The sequence below is a fragment of the Apus apus genome, chromosome 4 (genome assembly GCF_020740795.1).
Source record: "Apus apus isolate bApuApu2 chromosome 4, bApuApu2.pri.cur, whole genome shotgun sequence".
Lineage (NCBI taxonomy): Eukaryota > Metazoa > Chordata > Aves > Apodiformes > Apodidae > Apus > Apus apus.
This window is the reverse complement of record NC_067285.1, coordinates 70,455,571-70,474,245: the sequence shown is the minus strand read 5'-3', so window position 1 is coordinate 70,474,245 and position 18,675 is coordinate 70,455,571. Positions and strand designations below refer to the sequence as shown.

Genomic DNA, 18,675 nt, shown 5'->3' with positions numbered 1-18,675 from the left:
GTCCCTCTTTCAGCTTAAAAATGTTACCCCTCATCCTATCACTACAAGTACTTGAAAAAGTCCCTCTCTGGCTTTCCTGTAGGCCCCTTCAGGTACAGGACAGCAACTATAAGATCTCCCTTGACACTCTTCTTCCCATTAAGTGTGATGCAGCCCTGCTCTCCTGGGTGTAGCTGAACGCCTGCCTGCTGATGGGAAGCAGTGAATAAATTCCTTGCCTTGCCTGCATGTTCAGCTTTTGCTTGATCCACTAAATTGTGTTTCTCTCAACGCATCAGTTTTCTCACTTTTATTCTTCCGATGCCTTCCCCCACCCCACTGGAAGGAGTGAGCAAGTGGCTGTGGTGCTTAGTTGCCGGCTGGGGTTAAACCATGGTGAAGTTACACATAGTAAACAATAAAATCCACGACAGGGGTAGGTGAAGTAACCAGCTCTAGGCACTGCTGTTAGAAGAAATTGGAAAGTCCTAGTGGAAAACCAGTTATAGGACATCACACTCTGCACTATCTCAAGTACTGAGCTTCTTCTCTAACTCAGATACTACAGGCAGAGGCTGTTAGGATGTTTTTCAAATAACTTAAATGCTTTTGGAAGCCTGATGAAGCAGCAATCACCAGGTTTCTGGTAGGTGAAGCACATACTCTGAGTTAAAGTTTATTCATAATTGATTTTTCATTCACAATTTATATCTATTGCTTTTTACCTTCCTTTTTATTTGCTACAGATGAGAAACCTCTTTTAAAGCTACCAGTAATGTGCTGGATGCTCCATGTCTGATGTATTCTTATGCCCTTCTGTAGGCATCCATTGTCAACCATCACCCAAATTATAAGGCTAGGCTAGATGTACTTTTTATTTGACCTAGGCAAACCTTCAAAATACTCAGTACAGACATCTATTATAGTGGCTACTTCTTTTTTGCATAGTTAATGGTCATTAATGGCTTCACAGGGTTGTTCTTATCACTTTGCAGAGCCCTGCCATTTAGAGATGTCAGGTGAAAGGAATCCATCAGACAGCTGCCCTAACACACCACTGCTGCATGAAGAATGCCACTCAGGGCCATGGAATAGAATCATAGAATCATAGAATCCTAGGGGTTGGAAGGGACCTCAAAAGATCATCTAGTTCAACCCCCCTGCCAGAGCAGGGTCACCTAGAGCACATCACACAGGAACGCACCCAGGTGGGTTTTGAATGTCTCCAGAGAAGGAGACTCCACAACCTCTCTGGGCAGCCTGTTCCAGTGCTCTGTCACTCTCACAGTAAAAAACTTTTTTCGAATATTCACCTTGAACCTCCTATGCTCCAATTTGATCCCATTACCCCTTGTCCTATCACTGGTCAACACTGAGAAAAGCCTAACTCCATCTCCCTGACACTCAGGCCTTACATATTTGTAAACATTGATGAGGTCACCCCTCATCAATACCTTTAGCACATACACCCATTTCAAAGTCATGCAGACAAGACACACAACAGTAGAGACTGACTGGCCATCATACCCAGCAGAGAAAGGTTTCATAGTGAATACAATACTAATACACCATTTCTCTACACTTGTGCCTACCTCTTCCAATTTATTTTATCCTTACGGAAAAAGAAAAAAGAAAGAAGAAAAAAAAATACTTCTAGTGATAGTTCCTCAAGAGTGATATTTGTCTTGTTTCTATGAAGAGGTACCCTGTATTCTTTTAAAAGTACTGCCATAGAGTTTGGGGGAACCAGGCCTTGATTGCTATCCTGTTTCTCCTAATTTAAAAGTTTAAAAGTTATCTTCTGCAAGAGTGTATCCCAGAGGTGAAACAATTAATTTTGTTCAAGAGGGTAAAATCAGGAACATAGATAAGAATCTGTCACAGAAGTTAAATATGGGAAGAAACCTTTCAGCTCCTCTATTAACTTATATTCAAGACTGTGCAATGTGTCGGCTTCTGATAAGGCAAACAAACATTTTGGACTTTGCAAAGAAAATGGAACTACTAATTTACTTTTTTTGTAAATTCACCTTATTGTATACAAATATTTTTGCATACAACAGCCTAGCCTGTGTTTGTCTGTTGGGTTTTGTTGTTGGTTTTTGTTTGGTTTTTTTTGTAGGAAGCAGTAGTAAAAAAGCTAATTAGAATGAGAAAGCTAAGAGATGAGGAGGTCCTCTGCCTACACAGAACATGTAGCACAGTTCTTCTACAATAGTCCTCTGTGACATATTGTCTTCTGTTTTCTGTGTAATAAAGGATTGCAGTTATCTCCACTGAGAGGTTTTAAGTAAAAGATTACATTTGTGAATGAATGGACAATTATTCCTCTTTAATTAGTAATGAAGGATCTCAGAACAAGTTTGCATTTCACAATTAAAATTTATTGCCAGCTATTTCAGATGCAAGGCAAAAAACTTAGCCCTGCATATTTGATAAATAGGGTGAAATCTTCATGGGGCAACATTCATTTTATCTCTTTATTATAAAATATTTTCTGAGCCGACATGCAGAAACATCAGTTGTTCCCAAGACTACATAGAGCAGACTAAAAATTAGGTAGTAAGTAAAGAGACTAACCTGTTTTTTTGTGGAGGAGAAAGCAAGCCTTTCAAGCACATTGGGAAGACCCACACTCTATATCATAGTATTGCCTCAGAGTAACACTAAGGACAAACAAAAACTTCAGATGGTATGACATTAGGCTTTGGCTCTATCTGATTTTTGGGCAGTTACTTGAGCTCTAAATATCAAATTAAATCTGCTTTCAAGTTAACAACAAAAAACCTCCTGGAGAAGTTTATTTTGTGGGAGTTAATCCCTGAAGGTTTACATTAGCACTTCCACCACTATAGGGGATTACAGGAGAGAAAGTTGTAGAAGCTGTTTCATGAATACTGTTTCCTCACTGGAAAAGGAAGAAAAAATTACTGTGCAAATGCAGACAAGTCATGGCAATTTTTCCTCTTGAACAGTTTGTGTATGCTGCAAAAGGCTTGTTCCTCAGTCTTGAGTTTTCATTCCTGGGGGGTCATTTTAATTCCTGAGGAGTCATTTTAATTCCTGAGGAGTTTGTAAACAGCCTGATTTCTGAGGTATTTACAACACATAGCTATTCTCAGAAGAACAAGGGTGACCTTGAAGACACCTGACATGATTGAACCCAGTGGCATCTGCTGTTTTTTAAGCCCTGTTTTCTCACGGAGTATGCAAGTTCTCCAGTAATACATGGGCTGAATATGGCTGGGGCTAAATATAAGTACTAAGTCTCTTCAAGGACCACTATAGAGATTAATGCATTCAGAGGCACACAGAAACATAATCGTTGGGATCTTTTCAAGAGCATTTTCAAGTTCAGCAAAATCTTTTGAGTGCAATTTGTTGTTATTGTTGTTCTGTAAGTGTGTCAAGTGCATTTGCTCAAGATTCCATCTGTTTTTTTGAGGGTTTTTGTTCTGCACAACGTGCAGAAGCATCTTTGTACTTTCATACTAGTCAGAGTTTTGTAGCTCAGAATAATCCAACCACTGCTCTTTCCTTGCTAAATCAACTCCTGAGCTCTTCACAAAACATACCAGTAGATACCACCTTCAAGCTCACAAATAACCAAGTTCTACTAAACTTTGATGTAGAAGGCAGGCATAGTATAAATCTTTGCAGAGACTGAAACTTTCCCTTTTTCTTTAAGGGATCACTCCATGTATGACAATTATCCAAATTAGAGGTTCTATGAAATGATACCCTCAAACCTAGCACTGAACACCCATTAAAAAAGAAAAAGAAAAAAAAAATCACAAAACAAACAAAAAGCAGAAAAAAGAGGGGATTGTCACTTCACATTTCCAGAATTGAAATTAAAAAACCATCAAGAAAGGAAGCTCATGGTAGCACAGAACAAATAGCTTTACATGACAAAAGAACAGAAAGTCACCCAGAAATAAACTGATCATACACATATTTAGGCAGACTAATAACACTAAGACAAATAAATCCATACTGGATTAGGAGCAGGCAGATTGCTGAACATTCATCTCATGCATTTAAAACCAAAAGTAATTGCATCTACTCCAATCTTTATGTCTCTTTCACAGAGGGCATCCACACTGGCATAAGGACTCAAGATCACCATCCACCTAATTAATTGCTCCTAAAACACATCCAAAACTGGTAATACTTGGAAGGTTTTAAAGAGAGACAGAATGAATAATACTTTTACACATGAGCAAAAGTGCCAACCATAGAAAGCAGAGTTGTCCAAAGTCCTTCAGGTTAACATTTAGGGTATACATTATGACAGTAAATTTTACAGTAAAATAAATTTAATTTGTCTTTTCCTAGTGGGGAAACATGCACTTTAACTAACAACCATTACATCAAGAATAGATATGGAACAATTTATTATTATTAAAGAGCTCAGCCTTGGAGTTTAAGAAAAAATAGGAGGGAGTGTTACAGATCTGACAAAGAAATGAAAGAATTAAATATGGTACCTGAAAATATGCTGCTTCTGAAAGGGCATGAAGAGAAAAAAAATAATAATAAGTTTTAACTTAAAATCTGGTTTGGTTGCATTGAAGAAGGATTCGCAATTGTCTTGGTAAAATATTATATTGTACAGTATAAATTTTCAGCTACTGCTGAGTCTGAAGAATGCTTTTTTGACCCACAAACATCAGCAATAACATAACCATAACCTGCAGTCTCTGGAAATAGCATATCTCATTTTGGTTGAAGTGGATTTCAATCTGACAGTCACTGGAGTTCCTCAAAAACAACACTTAAGACCCCCACAAAAGGCATTAAACATATGTATACTTCTAATTTTTATTCTGTATCTGGCACGATACATTTGCTGTCTCCCTTTACAAATTACACAAAGAAACCACAGAGTTGTCTGAAATAAAAATTTGCATTATTTTAATTTTTCCCTCTTCCCAGAAACCCTGTAATTAAAGCTAGAATTGGTTCTGTCATAAAACCCACTTTGTGTTTCCTTCTGGCCCTCAAACAGCATGTATTAATGGTGCTCCTCAAAGCAACAAAGTTCTGTTTAACCTTCTCCCTGAGGAAAGCCATGGTGTATTAAAGGTGCATCAAAGCCATTTCTCACGAAAAAGGATGAATCTCAAGGACTGAAAGGAGCCCTCAATGAAGAAAACTCCAACCTGCTCTTTATAGCCAATCTGTGGGCACTGCAGGTCCAGATCACACCAGGGAGTTTCTTCGCAACTCAACAAGTTGGTCAAGTGCTTTGCCAAAAAGTTTGAGGAAATCTTTGGTTTATGGTAAGCAGTTCTGTATGAGGGGCAAAGCACAGAAGGCTTATTTTATTTCGTCAGGAGCCAATAGAATGATTCCCCAAAAACAACTCTCTGGAAACAGGGAATAACTTTCTTCTGCTGGCTTTGCTTTTTAGCAGGACGAAGCAGTCCCAAGACCAGGTACAGTAGCTCCCTGGTACCTTCTCTCTACAACCACTCCAGACTTTAGAGATCATGAATCCATCTTCCAGAAAATGATGGGACTAGCTTTAAAATAAACAATTTCATACAGACTTCTAAGGAACTAAAACTTTTTAATGTGCTTTTCAAGCCATACAGTTTCTATTCTCAAGCTTTTTTCAAATACTCACATTGTTTAGAAGGTCTCATTAGTATTGCTAGTCCATTTAATTTTAGTTCTTACACAAACAGCAATGTGCAATTTTAAGAAAAAATTCTGATTATTATATCACAAAAGATGGCCACAGAACTGTAAGCCAGGTAATAAATCCATTGCTTCAAAGACAAAAAAATCCAAGGCTGAATCAGAAAGCAACTTTTCTTATGCCACATCCCTAACTAAGAAATATTTACTCAGTCATTGTACTTTCACAACAATTTTCTTATTTGTTCCCATGTAAATGAACATTTATGTGATTGTTTTGGACTAATGAATGTCTGAGTTCAGGGCAATTTTTGTGTTATTCTTGGTATATTAGCTGGTGTATTATCATTATAATCCCTTGTTTTTATTTAAAACTATCCATCTGCATGACAGTCTGCCTAGAACGCATTTTGAAAATAGTAAATAAACTAAAAGGGAGGAAATCAACCAACATAAGTAACCTACACAGAGCTTCACACCAGGTAGTGGCTCAAGTTACTCTTCACAAAAGCACAACAGAATACAGCAACATTAATGCCAACTGCCAAGTTCAAAAAACTGAACCTTGTGAAAAATAAAACTCTCCTAATTAGACCTTGGCATTATCCTCTCAGATTTACAAAGTCATTATTTTGCTTTGAATAAACATCACTGTTTCTTTCCTAGGCAAAATCCGTGGCTCTGTTTCAGTTATTTCTTCTCAATATTAAAGAACAGGAAGCATTTGTTTTCCGCTGTCACATCCTGTCCTGTTTACACAGCATCACACACAATCCCCTCTGAAACTCCTGCTGTTACGGCAAGCCTGACATACATAGTTCAGTCAAAACATTTGCTGTTGTCTTTTGCGAACTACAAATGAATTTCTGCAGAAATGCTGAAAAGGTTTAAAGGTTTCGACAGGCATCTAAAGTCTAGCTAGCATGACTGTCAAAGCAAGGTGGTGTCAAACCGCTCGGCTTCCCCGCAACCACCCTGACTTAAAGAAGAAAAAGAAAAGACAAAGCGATTCACTCATTCACACAGCAGAGCTCCCGGCAAGGGCTCCCTCGCTGTAAAACCTCTGCTCTCACAAAATACTCGAAAGCTGAAAAAGCAGACAGTTAGAGACAAGTGTGAAAGGGTAACTTACATTCTTTAGAAAGACAGTGGGAAAGGACTGCTGCAGGTTCGTCGTTCTCTTACACTGCTGTTGGCAGAGCAGACAACATACAAAGTTCACCTAAAGAAATCTCTCCTTTTAATTCTCTCTCTCTCAGTTCATTTACTCTGGAGTCTCTCAGCCTGAGGAGATCCGACAGTCAAAAGTTTATCCTCTTGTATGTCCGAATGATATGGCCGACTTTCCTTGGACACATACCAATGATGCAGTAAAAATAGACAAAGGGGGGGGGAGGGAAGAAGCAATCTAGCTTGAGCCTGAATCTTCTTAACTCGGTGTTTTCTGTAAAAGCTGCTCTTATGTCAGAAGCTCCCATTCCTATACTAACTTGCAGAGCTCCGAGCCATCCGTCTGGTTTTCATAAACTGCAAATTACAGGCAAACCAGGGAATATATACAGTCCAGTTTTAGCAGAACTCCCCAAGCATCAGCTTTACAAGTAACCTGAGTTACAAAGTCTTTGAAAATAAACAGCCAGCCCCATGCCGAGATGGTCTCCCGCCTGCAGATGACCGACTTCTCCCCCAGGCAGCCCCCAGCAGCCAAGAGCTCCACTCACCCCTCAGGAGGGTGGCATCCGGGTGTCCCCCCCACTGTGGAAACAAACCAACCTTGAGCCCTCTCTCCCAGCACAAACAGCCACTCTGGAAAGGGGGGAAATAAAATTCCAGTGCATTACTTGAAACAGTTCAACAGTTTAGCAAGTAATTTAGAACAACCTGTTTTTTATAAACTGGGAAGGGAATGCTGATCCACTTACAACCTTCAAATTCTTCCAGGTGGGAAGCATATCTGTTGTTTTGGGAGGCTGTGTTTTCAGTTTGGTGGGGTTTTTTTCTCTACTAAGGCAACTCTCAGAGTCAGCAGGCAGTTGCTTGATAGTGAACCATTAATTACAAGAATGAGCATGTTTACCAAAAGTATCATGAGCAAAAATTTTGAAAAGCACCCTGCATGACTTGAAGTTCCCAAGTAACTTTCAGTCCCTATTTTCAGATAGCTAAAGGTGAACTGCCCTGATTATATTTGGGTACAGTGGCTTGAGGGGTCTCCCATATTTCTGGCTTTTGAGTCAGTACTGAAGAACATTGGTTTCCCAATAAAAAAATGGTAAACCAATTTTATAAAGAATAAAAAACTTTTGCCATTGTCTAAAAGTAAAGTTGTTATTATCTCCATGTTATTTTACTTAAAAATACCAAGTTTTATTTAGTTGTTAGTGTTGCCTGAGGACTTACGCAAAATTTTCTACTGTGAGTAATTTTACTCTATTTGAACAGTGAGAAATGGCTCTAAATGAGGCAGCTTTCACTAAAGCATGGATGAATCAGTGCAGTGAGTCATTAACAAAATAAAAACACCATTGTAAACACGCTGCCTAAAAGTTCTGAGCCTTGGCACAATTAGGATTGTGCTGCTTGTCTAATCATCTTGCACCTGGATCCCTGGATGCAGGATTGACATGACTGGAATGTTAAATGTCATAAGCAGTTGAATTTTTAAAAAATAAAAAAATAAATAAAAACCAAGACACTCTACTCAGTAGAAGCAAGGAGAAAATTAGGAACTAATTTTATTTGCTTGCCTTTTTGACTGTGCTATCACAATTCCTTCCAAAAGTTGCATAACCTATTGAATTATTTCAGTGACATCAGGTAGAATGCTAGAGATCTCAAAGGTCTTTTATTCCTGCAGCTTTTGTGAAAACAGGCAGCGCGCCACATGAGTGAAATTCAATCCAGTGATCCAATGTAAAAGGCTACACATGAGCTCAGTTTTATTATTAGCCACCAGAGTACCTCACAGAAACAAGAGGTACGTGAGAGCAGATTTCAAGTGCCTTACTGGTCAGCTGCTACCACAGTTGTGCACCTTTGTCCTACATTCCAGCATTTTTCCTCTCTTCTGTTCTCCTACCAAGGTAGTAAGCAGTGAAACACATGAAATGCACCAACATCAGCTGAAGCAAACAGTAATATATTTTTTTAAAATAGCTGTAAACAAGGACTGTTAAAACTTGAGTTATTCTTCTCCCACTTAGTAAACAAGTCAGATGAACTAACTATAACTTGTTTTTATCAAGATTGAGATTTTCCATTAAATCAAAGGATTTGATCCTGGTGGAGCAGACTTCCAGGTTTGGGGTCAGAAATTATTTCATGAGGTACAGCAGAGTAGCTCTTGTGTGATTTTCTGGACATGTAGACCCTTTTCCCCACTAGACTATTACAGTACAGAACAAGATGAATGACTGTTATCTTTGGAATAAGAATTTTTTTTTTTTGGTGAGACATGTTATGCTCATGCTGACTGAATGTTTTTCCCCCCAAGAAGCAAATGCATTAATTCATACTAATCTCTCAGGTATTCTTCAATATATCTTTTCTCTCAAAAAAAAAAAAAAAAGTATATATAAAAGAAATCTATTTACATAAAAGGCTGCTTTCACAAAAAAAAACAACTCTGTATAAATAAAATTCAAGATTCAAAAATATAAGACATTTTAAATGACCTTTCATTTTCTAGGCTTTGAGGATGATTCTTATTCACCATAATTTTCTCCCTTCTTTTCATAGAATCACAGAATCATTTTGGTTGGAAAAGACCTTTAAGATCATCAAGTCCAACCATTAGCTTAGCACACTGCCAAGTCCACCGTGTCCCTAGGCACCACAACTACATGCCTTTTAATATACCTCCAGGGATGGTGACTTGACCATTTTCCTGGGCAGCCAGCTCAAGTGCCTGACAAACCTTTCAGAGAAGAATTTTTTCCTAATAAGAGAGAAGGGGCCAACCTCCACCTCCCAACAACCTCTCTCCAGGTATCTGAAAAGAGTGAGAAGGTCTTCTCTCAGCCTCCTTTTCTCCAGACTAAAGAACTCCAGTTCCCTTAGCTGCTCCTCATAAGGCTTGTGATCTAGACCCTTCACCACTATCATTGCCCTTCTCTGGACTCGCTCCAGCACCTCAATGTCTTTCTTGTAGAGAGGGCGCAGAACTGAACACAATATTCAAAGCGTGGCCTCACCAGTGCTAAGTACAGGGGGACAATAATTTCCCTACTCCTGCTGGTCATACCATTTCTGATAGAAGCCAGGATTCTGTTGGCCTTCTTGACCACCTGGGCACACTACTGGCTCATATGCAGCCAACTATTAACCAGCACCCCCAGGTCCTTTTCTGCCCAAGCAGCTTTCCAGCCATTCTTCTCCAACCCCAACTAGTATTGCATGGTGTTGTTGTGATCCAAGTGCAGGACTTGACACTTGGCCTTGTCAAAGGCTTTATTAAAGTCTAGGCAGACAACATCCACAGCCTTTCCTTCATCCACTAAGTGTGTCACCTTGTCATAGAGGGAGATCAGATTAGTCAAGCAGGACCTGCCTTTCAGGAACCCATGCTGACTGGGTCTGATCACCTGGCTTTCCTGCATGTGCCACATGATGACACTCAAGCTGATCTCCTCCATAACCTTCCCTGGCACCAAGGTCAGACTGACAGGTCTGTAGTTCTCCAGATCCTTCTTCTGGCCCTTCTTGTAGACGGATATCACATTTTCTAACCTCCAGTCAACTGGGACGTCCCCAGTTGTCTAAGACTGCTGATAGATGATGGAAAGTAGCTTGGTGAGCACTTCCACCAGATCCCTCAGTACCCTTGGGTGGATGCCGTATACTTGTGTATGTCTAAGTGCTGTAGTAGGTAATTCTGTTTTTCATTTCCTCTTTCATATCATCCATGTAGGGTACCAGCATCCTACTGTCAATAGAAAGCTCCTGTATCCAAGCAGGCTGGCTATGTGTTCCCTCACTGTTGCCTGGATATTACTAAAGTAACATTTCATGCCCACTTTCACACATTGTCTCCAGGAACTTTGAGGCAATCAAGTACCATGTCTAGCACATGTCTAGCACAGGGATGTTAGTTTTCTGGAGAAACTGAGTTATTAATCAGTTTGATGGTGAGAAAATGTACTGTAGAAACCTTGACATAGGAAAGACTGCAACAAAGAACAGATCAGATAGAGGAAACAACCTGCTAGAATCAATCTGCCTTCTCAGAAAAATGGCAGCTTCCATTTAGGATGTTCTCAAATGCCAGCGACAAAACAACTCTTATTTTCCATGTAAATAGAAAACAACACTGATTTTTCACAAAGACCAACTATGTTAGCAATGTTAGGAAAAGAATAGAGTAGGATGCACTTAGGTATTCAGTATACTGATTATATGCAGCTTGTTAAGTAAATTCTTGAAAGGTTTTTTTTAAATCTCACTGCATGTTCATTAAAGCTTGGAAAAAATGCCTCTCTTCTGTCAGTGATGGACAAATTCTACTGCACAGTAGGTGGCAGAATATGTATCTCTCTTGGCCTGGACTCTGTTCCCATCTAATCTAGTGTGGTTGTATTGGGATTGCTGCATTGCAAAGATATAGATGAAAGCAGTATGTTTTCCATCCTGTTCTTTTGCAATTTAAATACTGAGAAAGTGACAGGTGAAAGGTCTGGGTTTGGTGGAGGATGCAACTTGCTATTTAAATTGAATCTGTGAAATTGCCTGAATGATAGAAGCTCAGGATGGCAGGTTAGCAAACCAGAGATGCACCTCAGCTATGTGTTCACCTTTCATTTTAGCAGCAGACTCTTGGTGTAGGATTTGAAATATGTTTATGCAGATTTCTAGTTAGTCATAGTTCTAGTTAGTCCTAGATAAATAATCTGATGCAAACAAGTTGGCAGGCATGGTGCAGACTGAAAAAACACAAGTCTGATAAACTGGGACAATCTACCCTTGGAGGAGTTCAAGGCAAAGCTTCAGTTCACTTACTGTTGATGAAATAAGATAACATAGATTTTGGTACTGACAATAACCCATTTTTAAAAGGCAAATTAACTGTGATACTATAAATCATTTTACCACCAGCACTTTAAAGTCAGCACATGGAATATCTTGGGTCTGGATTCAGATACTATGCTTGTATTGAGTTGGCTTGGCCTCACTTTCTACATATTTTATTTCAGTACTTCAGCTTGATGCCCACTGACCTGAGTTTAGCAAAAGCCTGTCCCCCTCCAGAAAGATACATAATTGTCAGCTGATCTTCCAAAAGGAATGTAGTGTGATAATCTGTTGCAGCCTGCTCCTACTGTTGGATGAGGACTGGGCTGTTTCAATGCATTTGGTATTTTGCTTTCTAATGTATGTATTTTGCTTTTTAATGTACCACTTAATTTTCCACAGAAAGAAAATAAGCAGCTCAGACAAAAACATAATGCATTATAACCTTGATGTCATTTTTAGAGAAGCCTCGTGGCTGCTGCTATTTTCACTGCAGTCTGCAGTAGCCCCTGGCTGTCCTGAGAAAAAAGGGAGAATAAGCATAACACTAAACCACTTTTTCTCATCAACTCTCACATCTGTGACTGCAGGGATCTGGGCTTGCCTGGCGCACATCTCATTCTGAGCACTTTGGTGAAAAAGAGACATGCAGGATTTTACCTTCTAAGTGAGCTGGAGTGGTGGTCCCTTTTTCCCATCCTGAAGCCCACACTACAGGGAGTTAATGGCTGGATATTTTGTATTTTTTAAGTAATAAGCCAGCAAACAGCATCCAATGCATATGTCCTGTGGTTTCATCAGGGAAGGTCAAATATTGGAAAGATATAATTTCAAAAGACAAACCATTAGACTGTTTTCAAAGGTTCCCTTTCCCCTTGTCTGTATGCTCCCATTTCTTACCTTGCACTGAGGCACTTGTTGGACTCCCAGTGAACAGATATGATTTGTTGCCTGACAGAAAACTGACCCATAACAAAACACATCAATTTTCTGCATGGTGAGTGAAGTGAATAAGCTCACAGGGATCCACTGTGAAACAGCAGGTGAGCCCCACACTCCTCTTGGCTATAATCTTACTTCAAGCTTCAAGTCACACTTTTGTGGCAACCATGACCCTGAAACATTGAGATAGACTCAGTCTGTGCCAAGCTCATGCTTCTGCTCTGTACTGCCCCGAATCATAGCTGCTACTCTCAGAAATTAACCACCAGCCCTGGCTCCTAAAAATTGTAATGTTTCAGTATTACTGTTTTTCACAAACTTTCAGATAAGTAAACTTTCTTTCAAAAACAAGTATCCAGGAAACACTGGTGTAATACACTTTCATATGGCTGCATTCATGAAAAGTTCTGAACCAAAAGTAATGTGTCCAAATCCCTCTTTTTGTTTGAAAATATCGTTCATCCAAGAATCAGATATCTTACCATGTGACCAATAATACACAGAAATGAGCACATGAAGAATCACAGCAAACAGTTCAAAAGCAGTTCTGGGCCTGAGGCTGGTTCACAAGATATATGTTGAACACTGGACACTTTGTTTGCCAAGAGAAATAGAAAGGGCTACATTTTCTAAAAAATACACCATGCTTATATGTTTCTAGGTTTAGTCTTTCTCTGACCTTGCCTGGAGCTGCCCATTCTTACCACATACAAAGGGCTAGTACGTGCCTCGTTTACCCTGGACCTGTCCTACTTTCTTGCCTTCAAGTACAACAAGAAAGAGGAAGTGGAAGGTATGTTGAGACCTTTGCACTGAGGAACCTGATACTTGAAGGCAGAAGAAACAGCCTCTTGTTGCTCAGACTGCAAACACTGGGCTGTAGTGAGGAAGACAGAGTAGGAGGAGAATATGGCAAAGAGGAAAGGGCTCTGGGGAAGCTTTTAAGGATTGTGAGGCAGGGAGAGCAAGCATCTTAAATGGTATGGACCACAGAGGTTCAGGAGGATGAGATCTGGGAGGCCTGGAAAAAAGGTAGCTCCAGGATGGGAGGAGTGGAGTTGTAGCAGAGAGATGAAGAGGCTGGAAACTATGGTGGCTGAGGCAGGGGGGCACAGACCACAGGTGCTAGATGCTCTACACTGGCATGAGCTGGAGACCAAGTCTAAGGATGAGGGGCTTCAGGCTAAGAGACACTAAAAGGCAGAGGGAAGGGTTGAGAGGCTTGAGACTGTGCAGGGCTTTGGGTCAGGTGGGAATACAAGACACTTCTACCAAGAGTACGCTCATTTATGTACCTGCACACATATACAAGAATGCTGACCCTGCTCCTTCTACTTACATGACAATCTTTTCCCACTCCTGTATCCTCTTTTTTGCAGTCAGAACGACAGTAGACCTGGCTCACATTTGGAGTGTGATAGCATATAATTTTCCATAGTCAAGGAAAACCAAGGAAAGGTTTTGATGTAGCTCTGGGTTCCAAAGTTGTATGAGTGTCAAATACATATTTCAAAGTGATAGAGAAGAGTGAATATCAGGAGAAAATTATGGGAGAGATGGAGAGAAGGAAGCAAACTTCTCTAGACAGATCATCTCATGAAAACAATGTCTGAAAACTGGATTAACCCTGAAAGTTCAGCCACTGCAGTGCTGTAGTTAATCTTAACCTCATCAAATATCTATCACTTTGCTCTTAAACATTCAAAGGCTAATTGAAAAGAAGGCCAATGCTACTGCTCTAAAGCATCTTAAACAGAAGCAGAAATTAAACCATACATACGAGAACATATTGTTATTCTCAGAGTCCCACTTCAGCCCTCAAATAACCAACCCCACTATTGCCATTAGTGGGAGTTTTGCCAGAGTAAGACCTGCAGAATTCCATGCCAGGATATTTCTATAACAAACATTAACATCTGACAGTTAGGGTACATTAGGGGGTTATACTATACCTTAGGGAGCATTAGGTAAAATGTCAACTGAAGATGCTCTATAAGGAGAAATATGTCAGGAAGAAAGCAAGCCCCAGTATTATTTGATTTCATGAGAGAAACTTCAGTGCAAACCTTGAATCTTGATGAGTACTGTGCTTCTCAGTTTCACATGCTGTGAACTAGCAGTGATACAAGGGAAAGGCTGATGACAGCCATGATAATTTTTTTAGGCAGCAGCAACCAGGAGTGAACACAGCAAGCCACCCACTCAACTAGGAATATTTTATGCTATGAGCATAAATTGCTGCTTTCTTAGACCTTTGGCCCAGCTACAAAGGCAAAAAGGAAGGAAGCTGAAGTATTCAAAAGCTCCTTCGTGGAAAAAGGAGCAGTGACATCTGTAATATTTCCCACCTACTTGAGCACATACTAGATACAGTTTGCTCTCTGAGCCTGAGATGAATTTTGCACATAAAACCTACTTTGCAGTCCTTTTATTTCCTAAATGCAGTGCTTTCACTGAGTAACACCACCAAAATAAAATGCACACATTAGGAGGAGACTAATGCTCTTGATGTATCAGTGAGATCTGAGTTCTACAGCTGCTGGGTTTAACTTTTTAATAGAAAATGCTGCATGCTTAGCATTTTCCATTGTTTAGAACCAACCAGTATGTTCCACTTTAGTGTCAACAACATCCCTTACCTAGAAAAGGATCTAATACCTAGGAAAATGGACCTCCAATACAATTTAAGATTTTAAAAACTTTTACATATATGGGTGAAAGTTGAGGATATTAGCATTGAGGGTATTAGTCAGAGGGTTCATATTTAAGAGAGCAGATAACTTATCTAAGAAGGATGAGGAGGAGTTGTTTGCAAATCTCAACCTCTATCTCTATGAAAACTGGAGTACTCACGGTGAATGATTTTACAAGGAAGTCTGTCCAAACCTGACAGAAGGCTACCATAGCTTTGTTGGTTCTAAGTCCTCAGATTTTTCCTGTTACATGCAAGTTCAGTTTTCTAGTCAGACTCAAACAGCTGATGGGAGGGGGGCACATGTGACATTTCACTCACAGGCTCTCTTATAATAACCTTCACTGAGGTGTGTCAAGCATATAGGACACATCAGTGGAGCACCTGCTAATAAGCCAAAACTCTAAGATGAAAAGCACCTTTAAATCTTCCTGCTTTGACTAAGAATTCTAATGCTCCAAGTGTCACGAATTACAGCCCCGGTAAGTCAAAACTCTGATTAATCTAGAGAGCTGTTATTTCCTGAGAGACTGATGAGTCCTGCGAGCTGGTCTGACATTCTCATGGGCAAAGAAGGGGAAACCTAGTAGATCAGATTCAATGTTACAGGCTTTTTAACCTGCTAATTGTATTTGGGAAATACTGGTAAGACATAATGGTAAGAGGCCAGGGTTTTATTCAACCCCAAATTGATACCTTCTGTTAACTGCTGAATAACTGAACAATAGCTATATTGCAAATGTGCCGGCACACTAAAGACTCAGCCACAGGAAAATGTTGACAAGGGATCCCACAATCAACATTCAGTGCACCTATAGAGCCAAGGGAAAAAAATGAATTGCAGTAAAAACTCAGAACTAAGATCTGCTTCCCCCGGCTATTTCCAGCTTTCTTGCAGATTTCACTTCCCGCTTTTGTAGATTCAGGGTGATATGCTTATCTGTTTGCCAGGCTATCTAAAGCTCAGTTAATGAGTATTAGTAAATAATTGTTTTCATAAACTGTCTACCATCTCAGGATCAGAAAGTACAATTATACCATATGCAGTTCAGAGTAGTCAGGTTTTTTAATGCAGGATGTTGATTCAGCATCCTGTTTCAGCAACCCCTGTGAATACATCTTGAAAATTATCTCTCTGGGAGGAAAACAAATCAATTTTAATCTTCTGCCTGTTTACTCTGATGTTAATCAAACAGCCACAGTCCGCCTCTACAGAGCAAGCCACGTTGTGCTGAGCTTGTGATGCACAAGGGAGTTCTTTCTTTAGTGCAGAGGGAGACAATGTGGTAAGCATTTTGTTTATTCCTAACTATGTACTGAGCAAAAACTTCTAGGTGTGTATTTATGCCTGATGGGTATCTCATGGCTTTCACTGTTACTTAAGTACTGAGATCCTGCTTTCTCAATCTATAGGAAAAACAAAACAATGTCATTTTCATCTTTGCTAATCAAGGCTTAGTATCTATGTGCTACTTAGAGAGAGTGACTGAAAACCTCTGGCTTGTATTCAGAGCCTGGCACAGAAGCAGCTTATTGCTGTAATTAGCTTTAGTTCATACACTACCATAGCACACACTATATTGCTCTAGAGCATCAAGACTCATCTAGTTCAAATGTGCTAACTACAAAAGCTGCTCATAATTTGACCACTTTTATTTTAAAGTTTCTAACTGTCTCTTAGCCACTGCTTCCCACAGATAATACTGCTTGACTGGCCCTCTGCAACTCAAGACTCAGTGAATGATGCAGCCTTTAAAAGCATTATAGACGAGTAGGAGAGTTGAGCCAAAGGTCTCCAGACTGCATCAATGCCATCTGCAGAAGCTGTGCACAGCCCCAGAACACAAGCAGCATGGCAGGGATGAGGGCACAATCCCCAGGGATTCCCCCTATTTGGTACATCCATAGGGGGCAAGTTAAACAAGCTGAAAAGGACATGGCATCAGACCTTTCTTCGGATTTGTTTTGTTTGTTTGTTTTTTTGCAAGACTTGACTGAAATTTAGAAGTAAGGTTTTTTCTGTGATTTTCAAAAGAGGCATAATGAACACACTTATTTACAGTGACAGCTTCTTTTTTCACCCCCAGGTATCTTGAACTCAAAGCCTGAGTTGAATTTTCTGGAGATCCTGCCATTTCTGGTTCAGGAGAGAGCTGAAGTAGTAGTACCCTGGAGAAAGGACCATCCTGGCACCATCAAAGCACTGTCACAGTGCCATACAGGATATTTCCAGCTGTGTCAAATGAAGGAATAACTAGAAATATTGCTACAGCATACTCTGCTTGAGGCTTCCCCCTCAGTTTTAAGCTGAGAGCAGTTTGCATAAGCCAAATCATGAGGAATTTCTCTTAGCCAATCTGAACCCTGTGAGATGCACACAATAATCCCTAGAAATTACTATTTGCCTTGTCCATTAGGATTTTGTAAAATAAAGAAAAAATTAATACAATAAAGTGACCTTAGTAATAGACCATTGAGCGCTGACACTAACTTATATCTATAGTCATGGCAAGGTCACTTAATCTGTCATATCTTTATTTTCTTCTGTAGATAGTTCTGATAGCTCCTCAGTTGCCACATAAAATCTAGACACAACCTTGCCAAAACTTCAGGGGCAGACTAGTTCTGAGATTCTGCATGGTGTCCAGCTCTTACAGGGACCTAAAGATTTTCTTTGCTGTTGTAAAGTGTAAAAGAGAAAACTCTGAAAAGTCCATCAGTATTTGCATGATTAAGTGGAAGAATACTGTCCAAACACAGAATATTTTATTTAAAAATCTGAACATTAGAAAGGACATATTAAAGACAATCTCATTCCATCTCTGCAGTATTTTGCTCAGTGAAGCAGTGAATATTTCCCAATAGCAGCCAGTAAAGAGGACTGAAATCTCTGAACATGACTTTGCTTTTTATACTGCTAGGCATCTATATTAGAATATGACAGCACCTATCAGGATTTTTGGAAGCATTCATTTTATAGTATCCCAGTTCTAGCCCTTTCACACTTTTCCAAACAACACTAATTATAACGTTTCAAAAACTGCTGCTCTTTGAAACCCCACTGGATGATGAAATACTGCAAACAAAGCTAAAAATGAGAACTAGCTGCAGAATAATTAAAATAAAAAAAAAAAAAACAAAACAAAACCACCAAAAAAACCCCCACACAAACCTGACAAGTTCAAATGGATTGTGCCCCTATTAACATCTTCCCTCTTGCCTCCCAGGAAGGTCTCATTTGAAATTGAAATCGTCTAGTCCTCGTAGTCATGACACTGCATACAAAGTAGCCACTCTTTTACTTCAGACAGAGGAAAATATTTTAATAGCTGCCTCTGAATGACGCTGCCTACCTGCCCTGCTAAAACATGTGCTTAGTCTTAAAAGAAAAGCCACAACAAGACAGCAGG

The 18,675-nt window shown here is 39.7% G+C and overlaps 1 protein-coding gene across 6 annotated transcripts in view; it reads right to left on the bottom strand.

Moving 5' to 3' along the window:
* The window catches only part of TRIM2 (tripartite motif containing 2), an 88,781-nt gene that overhangs the window by 51,872 nt on the left and 18,234 nt on the right, over positions 1 to 18,675 (bottom strand). Inside the window, exons 1-2 of one of the 6 annotated variants that reach the window (XM_051617383.1) lie at positions 6,758 to 7,002; positions 4,470 to 4,486 (exon numbers count right to left, since the gene is read on the bottom strand). The exons of 3 other annotated variants lie outside the window; for them this stretch is intronic. The gene's annotated coding sequence lies outside the window, so the exon portion shown is untranslated. Of the gene's footprint in view, positions 1 to 4,469; positions 4,487 to 6,757; positions 7,003 to 18,675 lie in introns of those variants that run through there. 2 more of the 6 variants (XM_051617386.1, XM_051617380.1) reach the window with 2 other exon arrangements.